At 39.2% G+C, this 27,149-nt stretch overlaps 1 pseudogene; it reads right to left on the reverse strand.

Annotated features, from left to right (window-relative positions):
- The window catches only part of LOC103549062 (RNA-binding motif protein, X-linked 2 pseudogene), a 123,823-nt pseudogene that overhangs the window by 11,492 nt on the left and 85,182 nt on the right, over positions 1 to 27,149 (reverse strand).

The following is a 27,149-nucleotide window of genomic DNA, read 5'->3' on the forward strand; positions in this document are numbered from 1 at the left end:
TCGTTAGAAATGCAAATTCTCAGACACCATCCCAGACTTAAAAAAACAGAAATTCTGTGGGCCGAGCCCAGAAATCTGTATTTCAACAGACCCCCCCAAGTGATTCTAATGCAGGCCACAACTTGAGGACTGCTGGACTCACCATTCATTTCTACTGATTCTTGATCCGCAGACTTATTTTCACCTGGACTCTAGCTTCCCACAGAAACAACTTCACACAAATTCCTAACCTTATACTTTGACCGAACTTGAGTGTAGGAACCACCAATGAAAAGGGAATGGACAGCCATTTTTTAAGTTCATGGATTTAGGATTCAGACATAGATTCCAAACCAGCTCAGCCCACTTACTAGAGACTTGACACGGAGCATGTACTTAGGTTCTCCAAGTTTCAGTTTCTCCAACTTCAAATGGAAGTGATAGCAGTACCTACGGCATCAAGTTCCTGGGAGGTAGAATAGCGATATCACTGCAAAGCTCTAGTGTACAGGGGCCTCTCAAATACAGTAGTGCTCAGTAAAGCCTGGCTCTTATAAAGAATCTTTCTGCACTCCACCTAAGGGTCCAAGGGGCCTGGGCAAGTCTTGCTCAAGCTGGAGAAGCCTCCTGGAGGAGAACCACCCTCTGCCACTCCCCCACCCCAGACTGCAGACTTGCCATTAAAAATGAAATCATTGTGCCCTATAAAAATCAGGATAACAGTTACTGCTTAAGGAGGAAAAAAAAAAAACATCTTTCCACAAAATTTTAAAAACAAAAGAAAGAAAGAAAAACAGAAAAAACAGAAAAGTTCTCGTCCATAAAAAGTTGTTCTCAGGGTTTAGGAGCGGGAAACATCTTAGTTATATGAAATTCTATTGGTCAATGAAAGATTCAGTGACTCATTGTTTTGCCCAGTTGAAGGTAGTTAACAAGAAGCTCAAAGTTGGGCACCAAGCTATCAATTAGTGGCAACTCTGAATTTTATTTTCTCATATTACATGCATTTGTTTGTTATATAATTTAGTTCCTGAGCCTTAACACATTTTTTGAAAACAAATCTATATATTATTTTAAATTAGAAATGAAGAGATGATTGATTTGTTTGCCTTAGAAAACCAAGAACCACTAACTCCATCACAATATGTATTTCATGGCATTCTTTGAGTTAGCTTCTTTTTTTTTTTCAAAGATTGGCACCTGAGCTAACAACTGTTGTCAATCTTCTTTTTTTTTTTCCTCGCCAAGCCCCGACAGTACACAGTTGTATATTTTTAGTTGCGGGTCCTACTAGTTGTGGCATGTGGGACACCACCTCAACATGGTCTGATGAGCAGTGCCATGTCCACGCCCAGGATCCCAACCGGGGAAACCCTGGGCCGCCAAAGCGGAGAGCGAAAACAACCACTCGGCCACGGGGCCGGCCCCAAGTCAGTTTCATAATATTCATTCTTGGAGTAAATTTCGTTGCTGGAAAACTTACTTTCATGGTCCCTCTTTAGTGGGGAATAGTAACGAGCCCTGTGTTAAAAAAAAATCATTTCTACCAACTCAGTAGATTTCACAGTGATAATCAGGATGTACCAAAAAATCAGTCTTTTTAAGCTTCTCTCTTTCTTTCTTATTTTATGAATACTCTGTACATAGTATTGTGTGTGTGTATTTGAAGATATACATGTTTACACGTTTCTCCCTCTGAATGACGGAATTCTGGATTTCATTTTCTACTTTATAATTGCTGTATTTTCCAGTTTTTAAATGAACCAGTATGTGTTACTTTTTAAATCAGGGGAAAGTGCAGATAATTTAATACTTTTTAGAACAAATCTCCCAATAAAATAATCTCCCATTCAGTAGCAAAGTGGAGAATAGTCTGAGAATGTGAGATGGTTGTAGTCATCCTGGTACCCCTATTCAGATGATAAGGCTGGCTGGTTCTCCTGCAAAGAACATTCCTGTGTACCCTTATCTAGCTTGGGCTTAATGAGTTGTGATTCTATACCCGTGTTTTCACAGAAGTAACTCTCCATCCATCCTTTCTGAAAACTCTCTACCTATTATAGCAAGTTGGGTGCCTATTTCGTGGCACATGGAAAATCCTATTTTCTTGTAAAGGATAGGGGAGAAGATCCTTTAGAGCTTGCATGCTATTAATTATTCTGTCAGAGATACGCGTGGGGTTGACATGATTTTAACACTGTCTTTTTCCGAGCTGTGTTAGCTCTAAGCCAGAATTCTGTATAGTGACAGGAAATTAGAGATTGTTAGATAAAAGGCTGATCATGCACCTCCACATCTACTTTTTAGCAAAACTTTAAAACTAGGCCAAATGTCTGCCATTTTAAAAAGCTGTCATATTATAAATGAAAAACCTAAAAAAGGCTTTTGTTTTACAATCTAGATTACTCAGTGTATCTAATGTGTCTATACCTAAAAGCAGTTACAGAGATACCATTGAGTCATCGGCCAAATTGGACAGATAGTTTAAAGAGAGTAATACATTACCGTACCATAGAAGTTACCATATGTAACTTCCTTAAGAAAGGAAGTTCAGGGGACCAGCCCTGTGGACAAGTGGTTAAAGTTCCGGGCTCTCCACTTCAGGAGTCCGGGTTTGCAGGTTTGAATCCCAGGCGTGAACCTGCTCCACTCTTTAGCCATGCTGCAGAGGCATCCCACATACAAAACAGAGGACGACTGGCACAGATGTTAGCTCAGGGTTAACGTAAACATCATCTAAAGTCCTAAATGTTAATCTGGGGACTTGGAAGCTTTCTGAAATCTGTATGAATTTGGGTCTTGCTGTGTAAATGTCCATTTTTCTATGGAGAAGTTGCTCTGTTTCTTTCAGATTTCAAAACGGGCCTGGAATCCAATCAAGGTTAATACCTTCAGGACAAAGCTAAAGACATTAGCACAGAGTCCAAGAACCTTCATGACCTAGCCCCAAAGGACTTCTGCCATCACAGGGTCACCCCATCTATCCTGCATACTTTATGCCCAGCTATAGTAAACTTCTTTTACTTTCCTGAATACACCAATTCTCTAACTTTTCCATGTCTTTGCACATGCTGCTTCTCCTTCCAGAGTACTCTGGCCTCTCCAACATCATCCATTACCTAATTTCAAAACTCTCTTTTCAAAACCTGACTTAGAGGCCACCTTTTCTGTGAAGTCTTCTCTGCCCCCATCTTGCTAGTGTGCAATTGATATCTCTCTCTAAGGTTGCCATGACACCTGGGCATCTCTCTATCATGGCAATTATCAAATAATATTATAAGTGTCTGTCTAAATGGCTGTCCCACTCTGAAGGGTAAGCTTCCAGAACACAGAGGTTGTATTTTACTCATGTTGGTAACCTCAGTCCCCAGCAGTGTCTAGCCTGAGTAGGTACTCAGTCAAAGTTTGATGAGTGAAAGAACATAAAGGCAGCTGAGGGGCCAGCCCGGTGGTGCAGCAGCTGAGTGTGCACGTTCCGATTCTCAGCAGCCCAGGGTTTGCTGGTTCAGATCCCGGGTGCGGACATGGCACCGCTTGGCATGCCATGCTGTGGTAAGCCACCCACGTATAATGTAGAGGAAGATGAGCATGGATGTTAGCTCCCAGTCTTCCTCAGCAAAAAGAGGAGGATTGGCAGCAGTTAGCTCAGGGCTAATCTTCCTCGATAAATAAATAAATAAATAAAGTCGGCTGAGCAAGAAGACAGAACTCAGATGGAGACAGAAAGCTTCAGGACCATGTTTCAGTCACGGGAAATCGCCCCCCTGCCAATACATAATTAACAGCAGGCATTTGGCAGAGCATGTTACTAGGAGTGAACTCCTGTAGAAATATGAATGATGGAAAGTTTTTACTTAAAGAGGCTGAGAACTGTCTGCTTGTAGCAAAGGAAACTTGAAATAAGGAAGTAACATCCCAGGATGGAATCTCATATTACCTAAGAAGTCGGGCTGAATTTGAGCAGTAGAAAAATTTACCAATAGAAAGCAACCCTAGGAAAAGTTTTTTCTTAGTTGTCATTGGCTAAATATGGCCATTAACTAACGAGGCAAGAATGGAAATAATTATTAGAAATACCTATCATTCAGTTTATTGTAAATAATTACGCTGGGTATTATTATATATTAAGATGTAGATACAGTAGCTTCTAATCCACGGTTACTCTTAACTAATCATTTTGTTGTTTTATAAAGTCTCCAGTTTAAAAAAACCTTACTGGTTATCACAACCAAGAGTCTAAACCCCAGAGTGAGGGAAGCCAGGTAAGCAACAAGCCTTAGTGATTACATCCGTAATAGGATTCACCCCTGCAACATGTTACATTTATATTTTCTTAGAATACGTAAAAAAAGGAAAAAAGAAGGAAACAGATAATGCATAATTATCTAAACAATAAAGAGAGAGAAGTTAAGGCTGCACCTGAGGCTGCAGGCGGGCTGTGTTTCTGTCGCGCTGGGGAGTTTTAGGAGCTATAAGCAGAGCAGGGGAGCCCCGCCGCATGAGTTACCATTCCTCTGAGAAGTGTGATATAACGACATGTGGGAAGGAGGATGTTAAGAAGTGCTGCAACTCCTATTTCAAGATTCTTAATGTTCTCACCCTTTGGTTTTCCTAGGAGGGACTGTGTATAGATTTAAAATGCTTTATAAATATTTCTGAGGTCAGACTAAGGTCTCTTCAAAAGCAGCACCCAACCGTTGGACATTTTGTAGGTTAACACATAATTTTAAATCTTTTCTGAGTTATAATGATCTTTTTCTGCTACAACAAATTTACACAGTCTTTGACGACGAATATAGGTGACTTGCCTGTATTCCACTCCATTTCTTGTCCTCTGACCTTCCATTTGGCTACTGGAACAATGAGTGAGAGCATAGACTATGCACCCAGACTGCCTGGCCTGCTGTCTGGGAGACCATGGGCAGGCTATGTGCCTTAGGTTCCTCATCTGTCCAATGGGGGTAATAATAGTTCCCCACAGGCTTGTTATAAAGATTAACAGAATTACCATTAAAGACAAGCTCTTAGATCAGTTCCTGGAACATCACAAGACCTGCATGTGCTTGTTAAATAAATAAGTAGCCCAACTTTGGGAAGATAAAGTAAGGCATTGAATAAACTACACCTTCACAGCAAATAAAGAAACATTTATGGAATGCCCACCATGTGCCTTAAACACATCTACTCGCACCCCTTGGTACTGTCAACAGTGACGCTATGGGGATAGTTATCATTACTGTCTCCACCCCAAAAATGAGGAAAATAAATCAGAGAGAAGCCAGAGGATGTATTCACATCTCACACAGCAAGGCAGAGGTAGAGCTGGGCTCACTTAAACCTGGCACTCTGACTCTTCACTAGCTCCAAGGGGCCCTGCTCAGATGCCTGCTCCAATGCTCATCTAAGACTCCACCACATGCAGCCTCTCTTCCTGCCTAAGGAAAATCTCCGCTTCCATCTTGAAGTGCGATGCACAGAGAACTCAGTGAATCATACAAACAGGACTGGAGAGAATATCAGAGCTCCTAAAACCCTACTCTTTACTTTTTTCAGACAAGTTTGAGAACTTGCTCAAAGCCACACAATTTATTTAGGATCAGAGCCACAGTGCAAATCCATTTCCCTTGACTACCAGCTTAGCACTCTCCATTAGACCCGTATCATTAGAGCAGCTCGGGTAGGAACACAGAGGAAGGGCCATGAGGCCAGGGACCCTTGTAGCAACATCATGGAGATGCTAGAGACAAAGAAAGGAGAAGCTGGAGCCCCAAAGACACAATTTTGCCCACCAGTGCTGCCAAAACATCCTAGATTGGCTTAGGCAAATAACCTCATAACTTTCTGACTGCACCAGCTAGAACATTTTAAGAACCTTTTAAATAAATTAAATTATTTAGATAATTTAATTGGTAAGAAAATTCACTTCCATTTCAAGGAACTAAAAGTAACCTACTTAAAAACTCAGTCCTCAAGCTGTCCAGTTTGAAGAAACACTACAGGAGTGCATGACTTGTTCACTTCCTTTATTATAATTTCCCTCTGGGAACTCTTGAAGTGCGTCTGTTTTATTTACTCTCGTATTTCAGCATCCAGCACAGCACAAAGCACTCGGTGGATTTTTTTTATTTACCATTTGAGTGTGTATCAGTGGTCTTTAAACTTTACTGAAGATGAGAATCACTCAGGTTAGCTTGTTAAGAAGGCTGGGTTCCGTGAATACAAGCCCCAACGGAGGATGACCCAGGAGTCCTGTGGGGCGTTTTTAACAAGCTCCTCCCGATTCTGAGGGAGGCAGCCTTACATAATGTTCAAATTAAAGATAGAAATAACAGTCCAGATCAATTAGTCATCTTTCTTCATTATTTTGCCCAAACTTCCCCCCACCCACGCACACCTCACAAAGCTCACTTACAGGTGTTCTCTAACTCACATGCCCAGAGGTCCCACCAGCACTATATATATTTTTTCCTAGCCAGAATTGTGATAAAACTTAAAAGGAGTATTCTTACCATGCCATCTTAACTCACGCTCTCTCTCTCAATTATTGGTTATTTTTACTATTGAGGCTACTGGGAAGAGTTGTTTAAAGAAATGTTGAAGGGCTGAATTTGACATTTTCAGCACAATGGAAAGTTTGGGGCCTCCTGGAACAGGAACTTAGTCAGGATATCCTCAAATCTGTCTTTTTGCTGGTTTCCAAATATTTTAAATTAGTACAATGATCTCAGAGTCGGGCTCACGCTCGGAGAGACAGGGTGATGGCAGAGGAATGACATGACTAACCCAGCCTTGAGGGCAGGCTTCCACAAAAAGGTTGTTTGGGGTCAGTCTGAGACTTCGGAAAAGAAGCGGATATTGCACATGCCCACAGATACATGTTTGGGCCTAAATTCTCCACGTTTAAAGCTCTACATGGTCCCGACGCTCTGCTCACAGGGCTTTCTTTGCCAGAGGATCTGGCTCTCGCAGCAAGTCACAAGATCATGGCTGAGACTCAAGTGAGGCTTATGTGGGAAATGCCATCATTTACAAAGTGTTTTTTTGTTTTGTTTTTTCTTTTCTCTTTTTTTTTGGTTTGGAAATATTTGTTAAAGAAAATGTGTTTAGTGGTTTAATTATCATTAATAAGTAATTAAGAGAGACAGGAAACATAACACCACACTAGGAATTATACAATATAATCAATAGAAAAGTGATACTTCTGGAAGCTTACGCTATAAACAAAATAACATACACACTGGCTACTGCTGAGTATGTGAATAAGTGAGCCCTAACACTACACACACAAGCACAGGGTCAAGTAACTACTGGGCAGATGGAAGGCTACATATTAGGGGCTTGCTACTTACCTTATGCTCTCCAGGCTTTCCAAAGCATGACACAGTAGACTTGAATCCATCCACTGTGTGTCCAGAGAGACCACTTGTTGTTATTTCAAAGGAAACATGTTAAAACTTGAGATAGAAACCTGAAGAAACAGAAAATGGAAGATTAATCTGAGAGCAAAGCAATACAGTCTGCCCAATCTTGAGCGGAGACCGAAGAAGCATGGCATTTACTGATAAAATGGGACCAATAATCAACTGACATTGATAAGCCTTGCACTGAGATAATGACAAAAAAGAAGAGTATAGTGCTCCTGTGCTTAAGGAACTTACAAACTGTTGATGGAGAAGGGAGCAACAGAAATGCATATGAATTAAAAATAGTATCAGAAACAGGTATACACATAGGTATACACATAGAACAGAAGACAGTTGCAATAAAGTTATAAAAATTAAAGTTCGGACAGAAATAAGTGACCCAGTTTAACAGTGATGTTTTAAGTGAGGACAATAGTAAATCTTGAAGGAGGAAAATAATAAGGGAAGCAGGATGGCAAGGAGCTGACATCCGGCTGCAGAAGGGAGGAGAGAGCAGCGTGCACAATAAAATAAGAACAATCAGGTACAGGACGGACAAAGAAAGAGAGTCAGAACGTTTTATTTTGATGCAAATGAAAACTAGGAGTTCTTTTTTAAGTTATTTAAAAATAGTGACATAATCAAAAGGATGATTGCGGAAGATCATTCCTTCTGGTACTTACAACTGGAGAAAAGAAAAGAAAAAAAAAATGAGTTGAGGTCTGATGACTTTTTTAATCCGTTAATTTTAAAGCATACGTGGAAGACAAACTTAGATCAAAAACTTGAAAAAAGTTCACAATATTTCATCAGATGCCCAGGAGTTCTTGGCAGGAAAAGTGAGGACACCTCTGCACTAGACCATGTCGCCTGATTAAAAAGAAAAAACAACCCTTCTTCCATGGAAACAAATAATGTGTTCCACTTCTGCCAAGGTCATTCTGCATATACAGATGGCTTAGGTGGCTCAGCGTAGTTAACTCCGTTGGCAGAGGAGCACAGATTTCCATCAAATCCTTCCCCTGCTCACTGATATCTGGCCCCCAGCCTTGCCCGGTCCCTACACTTTAGAAAAACTGTGTTGCCTACTTTGTTGTTCTTATTTTGGTTTCTCTAACCCTGCTATCTTCTGTAGCAATTAGGAATGGCAACATATAGGTGAAGCCAATTCAGTATCAGTGAAAGAGGAAAGGGATTTTTATCTTCACCTCAATTGCCAAAGTTATGTGGCTGGGGAAAGTCTGTTAACACAGCTCTCCTTGGCTAGGATTCACTCCAGTGTATGTAATTTCTCTGAAGACCCATTGAGCAACCTGGCCTGAGTTTGAATTTGTGCAAAAAAGCCTCTAACCAGGTGAGTCGCACATTGTTTCCAGCTCATTAGAGATGTTTTGGACAACTTCTTTAATGAGGTTTGACATCTGACTACCACCGCATATGCGGTTTTCTCCACCATGTCACCCGCCCCCACCTCTGCCTCCTTTGCTCTTACTCATTTTTGTGAGTGAATCATCTGATCCTGTCCCTCATATGACCACGCTCTAGTCTGATTAATCTCTTTCATCAACCCTCCTTCCTGAATCCTCTGATTAAATCTGGTCATCTCCCTCCCCTCTCCATAACACATGGGACCTTTTAGCAGCTATTAATTATTTAAAAGAACTTTACTTTTTATCATGCTCAAGTTAGTCACTACAGTTTTCTGTCCACCATGCTCTTCTATTAAAAATTATTGAACCCAATTAAGAAAAGCTTTCAAACACCAAGTTCTAAAAGCTATAACAATATTCTTTTTCGATTACACTGACAAACTTGCTAGGTTGGAGGAGGAAATAGACACAATATGTCTCACCCAAAGCCATCTCTTCATTCCATCCTAAATGGCATATGGTACTCACCAACAGATTGAGGAAATGTGATTTAAATCAAATTATCAGCAGGTGACTGTAAAACTGCTAGGGGTCATTCCCAAGGAAGAGTTTTAGGAGTGGGTATTTCTGATCCTAGCAGTCAAAATTCTGGTGACATTCCACTGATGTTAGACCTTTATACAATATTAATTTTTTTCATCAAGAATACAGCACAATTATTGAAAAGTGACACAATAAATTAATCAGTTGTTTAATTCATAAAAGCCAAACAACTGACTAGATTAATTTTTCATCAATTTGACGGAATCAACTGGAAATTTGGTCATGGTGTAGATACGGTCTTCAGTGAATCTGCTGTCTAATTCATTTTCTGATGGCTATAAATTAGCTGAAACCAGCTAAAATAAGACATGACCTTTATAAGCTGAAATAGCCTGTGGGTCTAAATAGGATGAAGTAATAATATAGTGCCAGGTGCAGCTCATGTCAATTAGGTAAAAAAAGATAAAAGAAAATATCCAGAGAGAGCTAGACTGACTCGTCTAAGCCAGAGAGGCATTTGAGGTCAGAGCTGACCCCACTGGAAATCTGGCATAATAACGTGGCCCTGGAACTAGGAGAAGCACAGTTCTTAGCTGTATTAATAGAAGAAGAGTATGTCAGGAAACATGAAGAATCTTCACTAATAATCGCCGAGCAGAGCTGACGTTTAGCTAGTAAGCACCAGAGTGGCATAGAGGGAAGAGTGATCATGCCAACTGGTCAAGGCCCTTCAGTGCTAAACATCTAAGATTTTGTAATGCTGTGTTTAAGAGGAAAGTTAGTGTTGTAAGAGGACACTATTTTGAAATTGGTTAAAGAGAAAGCATGATCACTTTATAGTTCACTGAAGATTTGGATTCTAGTCTTTATTAGTTTTGTTTCTACCCTTTATTAGAAGCAAGTGCTAGTTATCTCTGTAGTCCTTTGTTCCAATACAGAGTTGGACTAAACAATACTGATGATCACTTCTAGCTCTAAAATTCTGACTCTAGAGAACCCTGTCTCTGAATTTCTCAAACTGGATAATTTCATACCTAAATTAAAATATGAAATAAGGTGTATGCCATTCATACAAGACTTGCGTCTAAAAAACCCTTAATTTTAGATATTTAGTAATACTTAACTTTTTACATTACTGCCATGTGTATACATGTGTGAACTGTATGCCCCTCCATAACAGTAAAGATATAAATAAGTAAAATAAAAATAAAAACTTATTGTCACTCAGTAAAGCAAGACATTGGCTGGGGACACTAACGTGAACATGTAATTTCACCTTTCTCTCTTCTTTTTTTTAATCAGTATTTATTTCTGTTTCCTTGAAGAGGCTGTGTGCTTGGGGCTGGGAGGGGTGGATACACTGGTTTGGGTGAAGAGAGAGGCAGAAGTCACGTAAAGTCAAATTTACAGAAAAAAGAATTCCCTCTCTCCTTTCTATTGCTCAAATGATCATTCTATATAATCCATTAACCGTATCTCACGCAATTATAAGGGAGAAGACGCAGCACTGACGCCAAAACTGAACAGACTTTGGTCAGAAACTTTCCTCCAAATGCCAAGCTGCACATTATTACTAGCGTAGAATTGGTTGGAAGTATGTAGAGCAGATTTTCTAGAAAGCAAATAAAGCTTCTGTAGGATGCTCCTCTGGGGTAGCTCATCTCCAAAGCGGGACTGGGAAGCTCCTGAGCCTTTCAAAACCCTAGTTAAATACTTTCTCCAGTGTCATCCAAGTATCGCCTAAGAGCTGTGTTAATTCAACTAGGCTTATTAGGCTAATTGCTTTTTTTATAAGCATACACGTTAGCATAAAAAATGGAGAATGAAGTCAATATGAAGAAAAATAGTTTCTATGGTAAACAATTGGCAAGCAAACTGATTCTCCTGAGTTTATTCATCCATTATATAACACACACACATTTGCGCACACACATACACACACACACAGTATGATGAAGAATATTAAGAAGAAACAAAATCAACTGTGGTTACTGAAAATTCAAATTTCTTTGAGATTCTTCTCTTTTTAAGACTAGTAGAGGTGAGCGGGGGAGGGATAAGGCATTTTCTCCTTAAGAACGAACTACTGAACATGGGGGATTTATTTAATGTGGAAAGTCACATTATTGAGATTAGACATCTCTTTTTCAAGGTGCGCCTGGGAGATAATGGCTCTCATACCTATAATTCAGTGCAGGCATCAGTTTTGCCCAGTGACATAAAAATGGACCTGAGGACCGAAGTTAACACCTTCATCTCTACATTGCATGTGATGATTTTAAGAATAACTCTAGAACATATTTGTTCTTTCACATTACCTTCATTTCTAAAATTTTCTTTTGAGGAGTGGACTGAGTATATTTTCTTTAAAATACAGCCAATTTTCAGACAAATGTAAAATAGAAAATGTGAAATGTTTTCTCTGTTCCATGAAGGAATAACTTAAAATACCACTCTTACTAATAAATTCCATAAGGCGGGAAAAAATGAAGCAAGTGATTTTTAACATTCATTTTGATCACTCTATATATGCTCATCCCAGGGAGGATGAGTAGAATGAGAAAAATGTTGACTCTCAAAAAGTCAGTGTTGAGCATACTCATGTCATCTCTGATTCAGCCATGACCTCATCAGCAAGGTTCCCAGCCTCTGCCCTACCCTACATGTTTCCTCTCAAATTCAGCCCATTACAATCTCGATTTTTACCTTCATTATGCACGATTACAACCAAATTTTAACCTCCTCAATTTGATCTTGTCATGGTCAGGGGAAGGAGCTATAGGCTCTTTTTGCCCTTGATCCCAGCCCCTGGGCTCCGCCCGAAGCCTAACACAGTATGGTTAGGGAACCTGTCCCCAGCACCCCAGCACACTTGCACTGTCTCATCTTAAGACAGTGAGCTTGTTCACCTTAAGCTTGTTCAAAGTCTACCTCATCTTCAAGACTCAGTTCTAATTCCACTTACTCTAAAAAGCTTCCCCAGATTTCTCCAGGCCAGAATGGCAGCTTCTGCTGAATTCACAGTACTGTAGGTTCTGTGCGTGTGAAAAATTTATCCTGCCTTTTGATATCTATCAGGTGATAATTTATATAGTTACACGTGTTTTACATCTCAACTTTGCAATTAGACTTATGGTTATCACAGTGGCCATTTTGGAGTGCCTATGATGTGTTAAGGAGCATTCATATGTTTAAAATTTTACGTCAAACCCGCACATTAATTATTATCCTCATTTTACAAATGAGTAAATGAGGCACCGGGTTAAGTTACTTGCCTGGCACAGTATAAATACCGTGTACCAGACCTGGATTGGAATCTTAAATATTTAGAAGGCAGAGATCATTGCTGAAATTTTTGTATATGCCCTTGGCTACTTTTACGGTGCTTTACTTATAGTAGATACCAAAACATTATTTTCTGATTGATTGGTTTTAAGCACTGACTTAAAACTGTCCAGGTTATCATACATAATGTTCTACAGTATCAACCAAAACTAATATTTGATGCTGTCTAAGAGAGTAGGCTGGCACTAGGCCAGTGCAATCAGCGATGATAAGAAATACACTTCCTGAGGAGGAAAACAAATACTTGCATGGACGCACGATCAGGTACATATGCTTTAGAAATAAACAATGACTTTGACCAAGATACCATCTCTCTTTGAAATGCTGAAGAACTGGTGAGAAGAGACATTACAATATGGAACATGCAAAATAAAAGAGCATTCTCTTCAGATTTCAAAAGCAAGATTCAAGCACATCTGAAATAAAGCGGTTGATGAATGGTTATGAACGGGGATGATATGAAAATATTTAACAAGCAGCAGAGCATGAGCATGTACCAATGAGAACAGCCAAAGCAAGCATTAGAATGGACAACAACCATGGACAACTGGTCCAGCCATCCCAGCGCATGCTGCCTGAGGACCAGTCATAGTTAGGAGGTATGGATTGGCTAAAATGCTTATTGAATGAATGCCTCTTTCACTCCTTAGCATGGTTCAATTCCAGTCGGCTGTGACCGTCACATCCCTGGAATTATCAGGCCCTGCAGCCAGGCTACTTAGCCCACGATGATTCCTTCAGCAGACATTTGTTGATTAGCTATTCTGTGATATGCACTGTCCTAGGCACTCAGTAGACAAAAGAGAAATCAGACACCATTCCTGCCAAGGAGTGCCCAAGTGGTTAAGTTTATGTGCTCCACTTCAATAGTGCAGGGTTTTGCTAATTTGGATCCTGGGCGTGGACACGGCACCACTCATCATGCCATGCTGTGGCAGCGTCCCACATGCCACAACTAGAAGGATGCACAACTAAAATATACAATTGGGTACGGGGGGCTTTGGGGAGAAGAAGGAGGAGAAAAGAAAAAGGGAAGAAGATTGGCAACAGACGTTAGTTCAGGTGCCAATCTTTAAAAAAATAAAATAAAATATTTAAAGAAAAAAAAATAAATAAATAATTTTTTTATAAAGTTATCCCAGGTGCAATTCTAGGAACTGTTTTACCATGAAAGGATGAGGATAACATGCTTTCCTAAGAAGGCTATGCTTTGGTTGGGTTCTCTCCAGAAGCAAGAGTTGTGTGCAAACTTAGCTGTGCTTGATAAACAGGTATCGCTGCTGGCGATCTGGGGAGTCAACACCAGTAACCCACCACTAAATCCCTCTTATTTAGGTACCTTAGGCAAAATTCCTTTCTATTACCTGCAAACAGAAAGTCATAACTAAATCATAGCAGTTATCAAGCACGTTTGAGGAACATCATTTTTGTCTAAACACTTGCCCCATGGAAGTGGGGAGTGGAGAGGTGACAGAGGGAAGGCAACGATAAAGGGTGCGATTAAGCCAGTTACTGCATCGGATGACTAAAATTTAGCCCCCTGAGAAACTCGGAATTACCCTGGCCATTTATCCGTCCGTGCTCGCCAGTCACTCGTTAAGGGCTTCCTTTGTGACAAATGCCCAAGGGTAGCCTTGCAAAAAAGATGTTAATGGAGTTATTTAGGAATCATAGGCTTCCTTTTACTGAAATGAAAAGAGGACCCTAGAGGAAATGGGTGACACTCTAACATTGTCTCCTGTGGTGTCATATCTCAAAGTTATGGACCTTACCTAATTAGCACAACAGATACAGCTATTGTCAAACAACAAATATTGCAAATCTATTTTTATTAAGGCAATATGCTAGTAACTGAGAGACAAGGGATAACACTAAGTAGTAAGTTTGTCTATTTCTTTATGTTCTACACTATTTCACCTTAGCCTCCAATATGACAAATGTTTTGCCTTCCAGAAATTGATGGTCTAATTTTATGGGACAAGTTGCACACAAAATGACATTCCGTGAGCATGTATGATAATGTATGCTATAATTAGCAGTTTTTACTTGCAGGCAACAGAATTTAATCTAATTTATCCAGAAAATAAAAAAGGATTTATTGGTTGTTTACTAGTGTTGACTTTTGGCTCTCCCAGAGACAACTAGAAAACTTGTTGATCAAGCAAAGCTGAGCGTATTAGATCTACTACACTAAAGAAGGTCAACATTTGCAGGGTTTTAGGGCCTGGCTACAGTGATTGTAAAGCAAGTCAGCAAGGCAGGGAACTATTCGGGCAGGATTTACAATACAATAGTTTTAGATGAAGTGAGCACAGTGAGGCAAGGGCCCTGAAATGAGTCTTGATGAGCAAGCTATTAGTCTTGATTTTAACCAGTTCACAATCTTATCTTCTGGGAGCAAGTATATCTTGGAGCAGGTAGCTAAGGAATATTTGTTGGATCTCAGTATTGCCTAACACAGGGAATTATGTTGGCTTCAGCTCTCACTGACTAGTTCATAGACTCAAAGAAATGAACAACCATATCTCCAGAAAGATGATAACTAGAGCATCTTAGGGAACTCAAGGGTATTAATACACAAAAACCTTTTTAGGGTACTGTCCCCTGGAGACTCAGGTCCTACCAGCTTTCATTCCTGAGTATTTCACCTTAAGGATATAACTCCCAAAAGAGTGCCAATATTTGGGATATGTGGCTGCCCTGTGGTCTAGAGGGACAGGTTCTGGAGTTTTATATTCCACAAAAGTCACATGGAGAAGAGAACAAGTAGCTTCCCAAAGGAAGAGAAATTAAGCAGACACAAACAAGAGATATCCACTATAACAGTCAAATCTCTCTCAAACCTCTCTCTCCTCATGAGTATTGGATTTTGATTGAAGTATTCAACACTCATGAGTGTTGACTATTTTAGCTCAAAATTTAAAAACAACAAGTTTTGTTGTCCAAAATACAAAATTTGTATTTTTAAAAGTCATTTCTTTCCTCTCCTCTGATTGCTTCCCTACAACTAACCACTGTGGTCAAAACTTGTCAATTCTATGTCTGTAATACATTTTCCCCACTCACTCCTTCTTTTCCATCTACTGATAACTGACCTAATCTGTTCTTAGATTACGTTCTTCCAAAATCCCCACCATAGCCTCCTATAAATTTTCTGCATTTACAGAATCTCTTGTCTACTTCCAGATTAATACTCTTCTTGAAGCACAGTGTGATTTTTTCATTCCCAGCTTTTCCTGATTCAGTCATTCCCATTCCCTATCATGTAAGTGTCACACATTTTGTTCTCACCTTAAAGGTCACTTATAATGGCCACCAATAGCTCTCTATCTGCACTGACTTTATACTACTCACATTCGTTTACACATTGCTCTAACCAAACACATAGCAATGTTCCCAGGGTACTCCCTATGAGTTCTTAACTCCATACTCCCTGAGAACAGAAGGCATGCCCGATTCACCTTCATATTCCCCAAATGCTTAACCTAGTCCCTTAGACAGCAATTTGAGCGACTACTCCGATGAACTGAAAATGGTCACCTTAAATGCTACTTTGAAAAAGATCATGAGGCCAAGTTCAGATGAATGGGAAGAAATGTTGTGATTGATTTTTAATGAGCAATATGTGGAGGGGACAGTAACAGTATCTGTGCCTGGCACTTTCCATGTTTTACTGCATATTCAATTAATATTTGTTGAATGAAGTTCTCTAAGAATTTGATCCTTCTTGGTTTGAGAAGAAAGACCACCTCTGTCTACAGAGCCTAGACTGATAGTAATAATTGAAGCTATCTGCATTAATATAACAACTATCTGTTGCAGAAAATTCTAGCCCAAGAGGATAAGGTCATAAATCAATAAATAACTTTGCTCTTTGCTTTAGGAAAATTCTTGCAAACCAATTTGTCTAGGCAAATAATTTGCTCTCCTATCAGAATAATCGATTGCTCACCTGGGCAAACAAGTCACTTAAACTTCAGTTTATTTATCAAGGTTCACTTCAAGGCCCTACTCTCTTAAGTCCACCAATACTAAACTATCATGTCATAAATGTTGCTCAGGTCCAATCAATTCCCCACCTTGAACCAGCCACCCTAAGACCCACTTAAACCCAGACTCCAAACCCTATAAATATCCTCTCCTGATGATGCGGGGTCGGTGAGCCGAGGAGTCGAAAGAAAGATTTCTTAGACTCTTAAGATCTGGCAGTAGTGCTCTTTTATTTAGAGAATAGAATAGCACGGGGACAGGACCCATGGACAGTCAGAGCTGCTGCGTGGGGACAGGATCCACGGGCAGTCAGAGATGCTGCTGGCATGGGGAGCTGCTGCCGCCGCCGCTGGCATGGGGACGGGACCCATGGGCAGGCAGAGCTGCTGCCGGCATGTTGCTGCTGCCGCTTCTGCTGCAAAGTTGGGTGGAGAGTAAGGCTAAATTTAAGGCATAGGTATGTGAGTTATCTCTTTACAAGACAAAGGAAAGAAAATGTAAAAAAGTTAAAATGGTATCAGTGCCCGTAGGGTCCGGCACTTTGGCAGTCCCACAACTTTGAGATAAGAATCAAACCTCCTCGGCTCACCGACCCTGCATCACTGACATCTGCCTTCTTAAGATGCTACTAAGACTCACTGAGGCAGTGTTCTCTCTTACTCTTGTAGGTTAATAAACTTAGCTTTGTTTGTCAACATATTTTATATTGGTTTTTTAGAAAGTTGATAACTTGATAGTTGACGTAAGAAATACCACAAAAAATGAGGAACAAATTTGTGAAACTGAGAACCCTTTGGTGAGAGCTGAGTTACATCCTCCTAGTTCTTGAAGAGTTTTCAGGGACAGATAACTTGAGAAGAGGCAAATAACTGTCTAGCACTTTGTGAAGCAACATGACATTTTTGCACACCTACAATGCAAGGAAAGAAAACCATTAGCCTTAGACACTGTCACTGTCAAGCACACAAGGCCAGTCATGCAGAGGTTTTCAAACAATGAGGTATATAAGAATTTCAGAGGGGCTTGTTTAAAACGCTGATAAAGGCCTAACTTCTGGAGACTCTGATTCAGAGGTCTGTGGCAGGGCTCAAGTATTTGCATATCAAATGAGTTGGCAAGTGATTCTAAGGCAAGAGGATCTCTGACCATGCTCTTAGAATCCAGGACAGTATCTAAAGTCCAGTCCCCTAAAACCACTTCTACCACTGGTCAATTCCCTCAATGCCCATTTCATCTAAATTTCAACTTTCTTTTGACTATTTTCGTATTCATTTGGTTGTCCTTTTCTTTTCATCTTTTTGATACTTTAAGGATTTCAAAAAGAATGGAGGGAGGGAGAGAAAGAGACAGAGAGAGAAAGAGTGAGAGAGAGATTCATCTTATCTAATTTTATTTTTCTATCACATTTTTTCGTATTTTATAAATGATGATTTATTTTCATCTTGTATGTTGATTTTTCGTATTTGCATTGAAAACCTGTTTTAACTAGGCTTTTGGGAGAAATAGCCTTAAAAATATAGTACTTCTAGCAATATTAATTACTGATAATACATAAAACATGAATTACAGGGGCAGGCCTCATGGCGCAGCAGTTAAGTTCGCACGTTCTACTCCTCGGTGGCCTGGGGTTCGCCAGTTCGGATCCCAGGTGAGGACATGGCACTGCTTGGCACACCATGCTGAGGTAGGTGTCCCACATATAAAAAGTAGAGGAAGATGGGCACAGATGTTAGCTCAGGACCAGTCTTCCTCAGCAAAAAGAGGAGGACTGGCAGTAGTTAGCTCCGGCTAATCTTCCTCAAAAAAAAAAAAAAAAAGAATTACAATCCATCATAATGCAATATGCATAAGAATCGCTTAAGAAAATGTGGTAGATTTGTCAAGTACTAATTGGATTTTAGGAGATGTTCTCTGTTAACCAGTTTATTATATGGATGTTGTCAGAAATAGCTTTTCCCTTCCCATAACAAACCTTTGACTTTGTAGAAGAAATACAGAAAAATAGATTCCCTACCCCAGACAGACACAGAGGGCTGGAAAGAGAGTGAAGAGAAGGGAAGAGGAGGGGAGGGATTGCAGGTTACTGAACAACAAGCTTCCTTTCTTGACAGTTTGCCTCGAGCAAGCCCTGTGAGCTCTGTTGGAACTCAGCTCTTAAAAGCAGTTCTGGACAGAGGATGAGGGATGGTGAACTAACTCCAGGAGCGTCACAATCAAAGCCTCACACGTACGACTAAAGCAGCTGTTCACAACTTTTTTCTTGCAAAAGCCAATGCCTTATGTTGTTCATCCTGACAAATTCAAAAAGAGAAAATATTTACACATCAAAGATAGGCCCTTTCTTGCAAAGCAGCCTGTTTCCCCAAATACCTTTTTAACCCCTTTGGATGAGATTTTTATTGTCAAGTTTACTGGACTCTGGCTTTTCCAGAAGCATGCCTTATTTCATTCATTCAGCAGGAATTGTACCAATCAAACCTGCAATACAACTTTTTGCATTATGGTCGGATTTGGTCATTGGTTTAAAAATATATACTTTTTGGCTTTTATATCATATAAGCCAGACAAATTGTTAATGCTTTAGAACTCTCTAGGCTGTATGAATGATGGAGATTTCTGTGTTATGCCTGATAAAGTTGAGGATACAGAAAGCAGTTTTAATCCTTTTTATACTATGCCTGTCTGTGTGTGGAACAAGTTCAGCGAAATGCTATATAGCAGGAACAGAGCTACAGGCTTGATGTTCAAAGCCAGGTAACAGGACGTGGTCACAAATTTTTAATCTATTTAAAATATAAAATAACTAAATAACTGACCCAGATAAAGTAACTGCTAAACAAAGAATAAAAGTTTTTATAGGCTGAATTCAGGCCAGAAGAAATTTCCATTTGTTGGCATTGTTGCTGTCCAAAGTGTCAAAGTTTAGTAAAATTTTAATCTTTCATCAAAAATAAACCACTATTTTTTATGCAGGAAGGGATGATAAATACAGCCAGAGCCAATCTTTTAATTGTACCTTAAAGTGCTCTGTCACCTATATCTAATGTCTTCACTTCAGCTTTACGCTTTGGCTTATATTCAACCAGGTGCATTTTTTTCTTCTAAATACAAAAGGATGTATCTATATGAAGTGGAAAATGTGAGCAATTATTTAGATTATTAGAAAAAATAAAAGCAAGTTCAGCTGAAAATATGCAAGTGAGTGGCGTAGAACGAGGTATTTTTGAGATGGGAATTCTACTGGATCACCTCCAGTTCCCTATGTTACTTTTGTAAATAGTTTCTCTTCCTTTTTCTTACAATTTGTGCATTTGCGAATCTGCCTCCAGATCCTTTTGAATCATCTTCAGACATTTTGTTTACAAACTAGTCATGCATGGCTAGGTTATCTGTGCCATTAAACCCTACTCTCAGAAAAGTGAAGATTTCCATGAGCGCTTGATGGTAATGTTGACAATATTTGCAGAAATAAAGCATTGCTCAGAGGAACCAGCTTCTCTTTGCCATATAGATGAATGGCATTCAGAAACATCCTTTATGTGAAAGAAATATGAACGCAAATAAATCTTTCTACCTATACCACCCCCACCCCCGCCCCAAATTGCCTGCCCTGTGTCTTGTTCCCTCAGAGCCCTGGGAGGAAATTCATTTGTTAACTTCTGATCACCTTACCCCCTACTTTCTGACACTTTATTTTAAACCAGTGTCTGCAGCATAACATCACCTGGAACTTGTTGGAAATGTATCTCTTGTTGGACGGGTCCCATCTGAAACCTACTGAATCACAATCTGCATTTTAGTAAGATCCTTAGACTTTTGTAAGGACATTAACATTTGATTGGGAAGAGCTAGATTAGACCTCATTAAGCCATAATCTGATTAGCTATGCTCTAATTAAACCACACTTTAATTGAAAATACAGAGAAGGCTCTTCATACTCATGCGCGTTTCTGTCATTCCACATGAGGTCTGACCTCACCTTTCCTGAGTCTCTATGGTGCCTCAAGAGCTCAGGAAGATTTTCAGCGTCTTCTGACACTGGCAACTTCTCAACCCTAACGCACAGTTCTTCCACAGTGATGAGAATTGTGGACACCAGTAAGGACAGCGGCAGGGGAGGCTTTGTAAGTGGTTCCTTAAATCATGCCATGTGAGCAATAATCGCACCTATCTGCATGTGAGGAAAGTCTCGTTCATATTTACTTTTCTTGTAAAGGAAATAAATCAATCATAACTCAAAGCCACTTCTCTTATATTATGGGCTAGTCTTAGCGCATTTCAAGCTAATTTCTCTGCCTAGATTTTCATGAAGAGCAGCCTAGGTCTACTTTGTGTTGATTCTGAAATCTTGATAGAATTATCTTCTAGGTTCTTAGACTAAACATAACTTTGATCCCCAGAAAGCCATTGATTCTTTTTACTTCATGAAAATGACAAGTAATTATTCATTATGGCAGTGAAAATAATTCTGCCAAGAGCAATTTACTCTCACTTTGCCCAAGCCGAATGAATACAGGCAACTCTACAGTCGTCTTCACCCATCTACCTCCTGAGAATACTTCTTCTCTTTCCCTCCTTTCCATTCCATGGTCACTGTCATAGTCTGAGTTCTTATAATTTTTAGTGTAGACTATTGCAATAGTCTCCTAATTAGTCTCTCTGACTCTGCTTTCAATCCCTGCTCTTCACTCCCCAAACTTTCTAAAATATATATCTGACGATGTCACATTCTCTTCAAAATGTTTCAACAGCTCCCACTCTGTCTGCTCAATGGTATACAGACCTGTCAGTAGCCATGCAACACTTTGCTTGGTCAGGCTGTTGCTTTTCTATACAGTCTCATGTCCCCTTCCTTATCCTTTGTGCTTAAACATCAGAAATAAGTTACTTTGGGGGCTGGCCCCGTGGCCGAGTGGTTAAGTTCGCGCGTTCCGCTGCAGGCGGCCCAGTGTTTCGTTGGTTCAAATCCTGGGTGCGGACATGGCACTCCTCATCAAACCATGCTGAGGCAGCGTCCCACATGCCACAACTAGAAGGACCCACAACGAAGAATATACAACTATGTACCGCGGGGCTTTGGGGAGAAAAAGGAAAAAATAAAATCTTTAAAAAAAAAAAACAGAAATGTTACCTTGTAAACTTTCTTATACCTCAATTCCTTTGCCCAAAATGCTCTCAAACTTTTCTGACTTTTAATACCACTTATCCATCACGTCTCAATTCAAACATTGCTTCTCTGAAGACATTCTTGGCAAACTCTTCTTACTTATCTCCCTACATTACTATTGTACTTCATATATCCCTCCATTATGGCATATATTTTTTATAACTGCCAATGAACTAGACTACAAACACTCTGAGGGCAAGGAAAATCTCTTTTCATACTTTAATTCCAACTTCCTGGCAAAGAGAATAGTCGTAGAACTCAATAAATATTACAGATTGACTGAATGGGATACATTTATATAAGAATTCCTCAGATTGAAAGTAAAGAATTTTTAGGCATTGGAAAATGAGGGTTGAAATACCAAGTTTCTATCTGCAAATCTGTAGTCAACAAGCACATACTGTGCATAGGGAGAACGCTATACTTGATGCTGGGCAGGACATAGAAACTCATTCAACATGTATCTATTTAGTCCATGTCAACAATTTTCCGGGCATTTGGGAAACACTGCTGAGAGATATAATCCCTACCCTAAATTGTCTTTATAGTATTGAACACAAGACTTTATTAAACTATACTCTGACCAATGGTGCTTATTTAGTCTGAATTCAAATTAAGAATATAAAGGAGGGCCCCTCCAATCCATTTATCTTTCAGTAGTTTATCACGGTGCTTCTCAAATCTCAGGGTGCATAGGAATGCAGACTCTGATTCATTAGGTCTGATGCCCAACCTGAGATCCCGCTTTTCTAAGAAGCTCTCAAGTGATGCCCACGCTATTGGTCCATGGGCCACATTTTTTTGGCAAAGGTTTACATTTAAAGAACAATCCTGAACCTTCCTAGGAATGAACTTCCCTCATATTACCAAAGCTCCAGGACACCCTAAAGTGTTCTTCGGATCCATGGATCAGAGTGGGGCAAAGACGAAGCAAAGCTAACCATGTGGGGTGTTAGGCCGTGGAGTCTAGAGACAGTGACTTCAAAGAAGTTCTTAGGGCTCATCTACCCCTACATCTACAGGGGCAAGTAAGCAAAGAGGAAAAGAGAGTTGGATGATATTGAAAGTTGTTTCAGAAAGTTGCAGTAGCAGCTCTCCAGAAATTAAGGCTGGTCCAAAACCTAGCTTAAGTGATGGAGAATCAAGTACCTCTGGGTAGTAGTGAACTTATTTTGAGTAGACATGTCCTTGCCCAGCTCCTGTAGGACAACACTTAATATAACTTCCTCTGTATCAACACAACACCAAAGATAGTGCTCTGCATAGAACAGAGGTTAAATATATGTGGAATGAATGAATGAATGAATGAATGTTCTTTATTTTTCAAGATAATTGGAAGCTTTCAAGACTTAAGTGACTTGTGTGAGCTGTTAGTCATAGAGGATGGCCTAGGCTTTACTGAAATGCTCTTGTTAAGCACTGAGCTATGCTGGCGTATGGAGGATGAAAAAATTCAAGAAAAGTACACATCACATAAACCACCTTTTAACTCAGTGGGATGGCTGCCATTTAAGCACTGTGGTTTTTATGTTCTGTGCCAGTTGTCTGCCACAGTCTAGCTGAAGTTTAACATTAAATACTATGTGAATTTGGGGGAGAATTGGCATTTATATCTTGTATGCTTTATTACGCAAACAGAACTGAGTGGCTACATTTTTCTATTTTTTTCATGTCTTATTTTGTTAATCATTCCAAACACATTTGTTCCATTCCATAAGAACGAGCAGCTTCCCTTCCACCTTTGTGGAATTACTGTTAATCATTCTCTAATGTCTGCATTATCCCATTTAAACTGTTCCCCTGTGGTTTTACAATTCCTTCTGCTCGCTAATCCAACAGGAGGAACGATGTGCAAACAGGCAAATATAGAGAAACAAAAAGGTTTTTCTTGTGAATCACCATTGTAAGCCTCCTCAGCAACATTAGAATTTCTCAAACTGTTATATATGAGTCAAATAAATCTATAGACAGAGTGTCCAAGCCAATGGGCTTGAAATTCGTCCAGGTAGTGATATAAGCCTGATAGAAGATAGAAGAAAGACGCTTTTAGAACCATGATCCACCTCCACTTCCTGCACTTAGACTTAGTCTTGATTGACAGAACATTAATCTTAAACTTGACCATGGTGGAAGAATAATTGGAAACACGTGAGACAGATTATGGAAAGAGAAAATGCACATATACATAATTTCCTACAATCTACGTCCCTTTTGCTAGCCAAACTTACCTCAGATGATAAAGAATTGCATATTTCCATGTAATTGTTACATGAGCAAATACATCAATAAATATTGCCAAATATCTGCATTGAATATAGAAACATCCAATCAGTTAACTGTCTGTGTCTTAAATATCTGGATGTTTTGTGTTTTATGAGTAAAATATCCAGATAGTTAACTAGAGTTTATCATTCTTATGTGAGTGTTTCACACTTTGTACACAACCTGAATATGTATTTTAGATCAATATCTTATCTGGCTTTCTGGGATTATAGAGCTATAACATTATGTATCCATGATCATGTGACATTTATTTTTATGAATAAAAACAGTATGCAAGGATAATAAAAGGAGAAGCTGACTAAATAAATACCAAGTGTACCAATACCACATTTAAATTCTGAAATAAAACCTTTTGCTATCAGTTAGGACACAAGTAACTTTTTCACTGTATAAAGATTACTCTCTTTATGCCACAATCCTAAATTCTGTTTTTTCAATCTACATGCCTGGGGTCTTCACAGTGATGTCACACTATGATTAAGCTCAAGTGTGTGTGAGTAGGAGGGGACAATATTCCCCCATCACCTCTTTGCCTGTGGGAAGTCACAGAAGGATGTCAAAGCTTACCATATGTATTATGCCATGCCTCTATCCGTTAGCCCACTTGACTACCATCATAGGAAAAATTGATCCAAACATGAAATATACCACTGCTAATTTTCACCTTCACCGTATATTCAGTATGGATCCAGGATACACATGCAGGCTGAAGTCCCCTTTATCTCCAATGATGTGCTTAATTCTGGCATTCTTTCTTAACCTACAGCACCACTGACATAAACTCTTTGACTCCTGCTCCTCTCTCTGTGGAAGTCTTTTATAGACAACCCTTTTCTATGATTTACACCTCATTATAAAAATCAAATTTCTTAGCTGTCAGAAAGAAATTGAGTGCAGCAAGATGGGAACTAGTTCTCTGACATAGTGAGATGGCATAACAGCCTGGAGGTGTAACTCCCAAAGCGGAAAGTTGGAATTATAGATACCGCCTACATTCATTCATAAATAGAAGAAATAATGATAGTACAGAACTGTGATTTTCAAGTCATGGTGCAAAAGATTCTAAATAGTATTTTAATTTGGAAAAATTGATTTATGACAGAAGATATCAAAATTCCCCAGAACTCTTTCCCTCTTGCACTGTAAATTAATATCACATTTGTCTTATTGGGAAAACCAGAAATATTAATGACTTATAAAATGAAATATAGAGGCTCAACTCTCTTCAGAAGGAGGATCTACCAGTTTCCTTAAAGCTCTACCACTAACCTTAATAACTCTAGTTATTTTGGCTATTTGAGTTTTAATCTGCCCTTTTGACTGGTTTGACGAGATATATAGGCATAGCATGTAACTTTGATTTTTAAGTAATTATGAATTAAAGTTTCTTAAAGCATTTACATACATATGGATCACGTGAGAAGAAACAAAAATTAGACTGCTAAGCTTCATAAATCACTTTCTCTGCTTTCCCTATTTATTAACGTGTCCATTCCTTAAAAGAATCAATGGATTCCTTTTACTCAACTCCCTCTGATCCCCATTCTCTCACCCCCAGCATCTAACACACTGCTTTCATATGTTCAGTAAATGTACGTAATGAATGTGTGTTAGTGTTTGTGTGTGTTTCTCATTATTGAGACAAGGTGTGGAATGTCCATCCCTGGAGAGCTTCAAGAAATGAATAAAACCTATGTTTTGTATGATGCATTATTCCCCTCAGGAGTCTGGGCCAGATGATCTCTTAAAGTCATTTTTTGATCTATAACTAAATGATCAGTGAGCCAGCCTGAGGTTGCCCTGTACTATTTAGTACATAGTGCTATTGCTCAAGAGTACTAAATGGTGCCCCTGGGCTCTGAAAAAACTAATGTACAATCCTAAGGGTCCAAATTACTGCCAGCCAGTGATTTAGGTAATGGGAAATAAATCCATTAATATCTAGCTAAGCAGTTAATCAGCAAGTGAAATAATAATAATAAAAAAATAAGGACTTACATCTGTTTTCTCATTCTGTCCTCCGTGGACAGAAAGAATAACTGCTAGGTGTGCTCCTCATAAAAATCTTTAATAAATTTTAAAGTAGTGATGAAGACTTCCCTTGGGTTTCTCACCTCTAAACTAAATATGCCCTATTCCTTTAATCTTTACACATAAGATCTGTTTTCATCCCTTTAATTGCCTTCCTTGTTCTTTTCAATGTTCTCTTCAGTTTACATCTTTATCAATGTGATGACCCATAATATTAGTCTGAAGAAGGACTAGAATATATTGTAAGAAGAGCTCCTTCTTGCCTATATTTTTAAATATCACCTTAATCTCATGACATACACAACTCTACGAATGGCTGATCTGTAGCTTTTGTAATAACTGATTGAAATCCTGGGTAGCCATTCTAATTGGTTATGATAGTACCTAAAATCTCCTTGGTTTATGTACCAAGCCTATGAACCAGATTCTGTTTAAAGATAATAATTTTGGCAAAAAAGCATTTTGCTAGTCACAGGAAGGTAAGAAGATTCATGCAGTAATATTAGATGAACTACTATAAAAACATAAATACAAGTCTTTCGGCTCTGAGAACAACTATTGGCGTCCAGCCCTATCAGGCTTCTCCCTCAGTAATTGCATCTATCTGAAGAAAATCTTGAATCTGATAAAAGAACACAAGATCACTGTGATTTATTCTTTTGTGTTAGTGTGGTAGCCTCTGCTTGGTATTTCTTACTCTCCCATTTTTGTGAAGTTCGTCAATAAGTTGGCCAATTAGTGTTCCTGGAAATAGCCACTATTGCAGTTAAAACAAAGCTAAACAAAACACAAAAGGATCAGATGCAAGAGACAGATATGATATACTTCCTAATTCAGCTGCCTGGTTGTTGTTTGCTCTCCTTTGTTCTACCAATTTCTTGAAAGAGAGGGAATACTAGTCATCTGAAAATATCCAGTCTTCCTAAGGAAAGCGAAAAAGAATTACATGCTCTGTAAACCAATGCCTAAGATCAGGGCTTAGTGTGAAATTCATAAAAATCTATTTATTTTTCCATCTGTGAGAATCAATTATGTTCA

This window comes from Equus przewalskii, chromosome 27 (genome assembly GCF_037783145.1).
Source record: "Equus przewalskii isolate Varuska chromosome 27, EquPr2, whole genome shotgun sequence".
Lineage (NCBI taxonomy): Eukaryota > Metazoa > Chordata > Mammalia > Perissodactyla > Equidae > Equus > Equus przewalskii.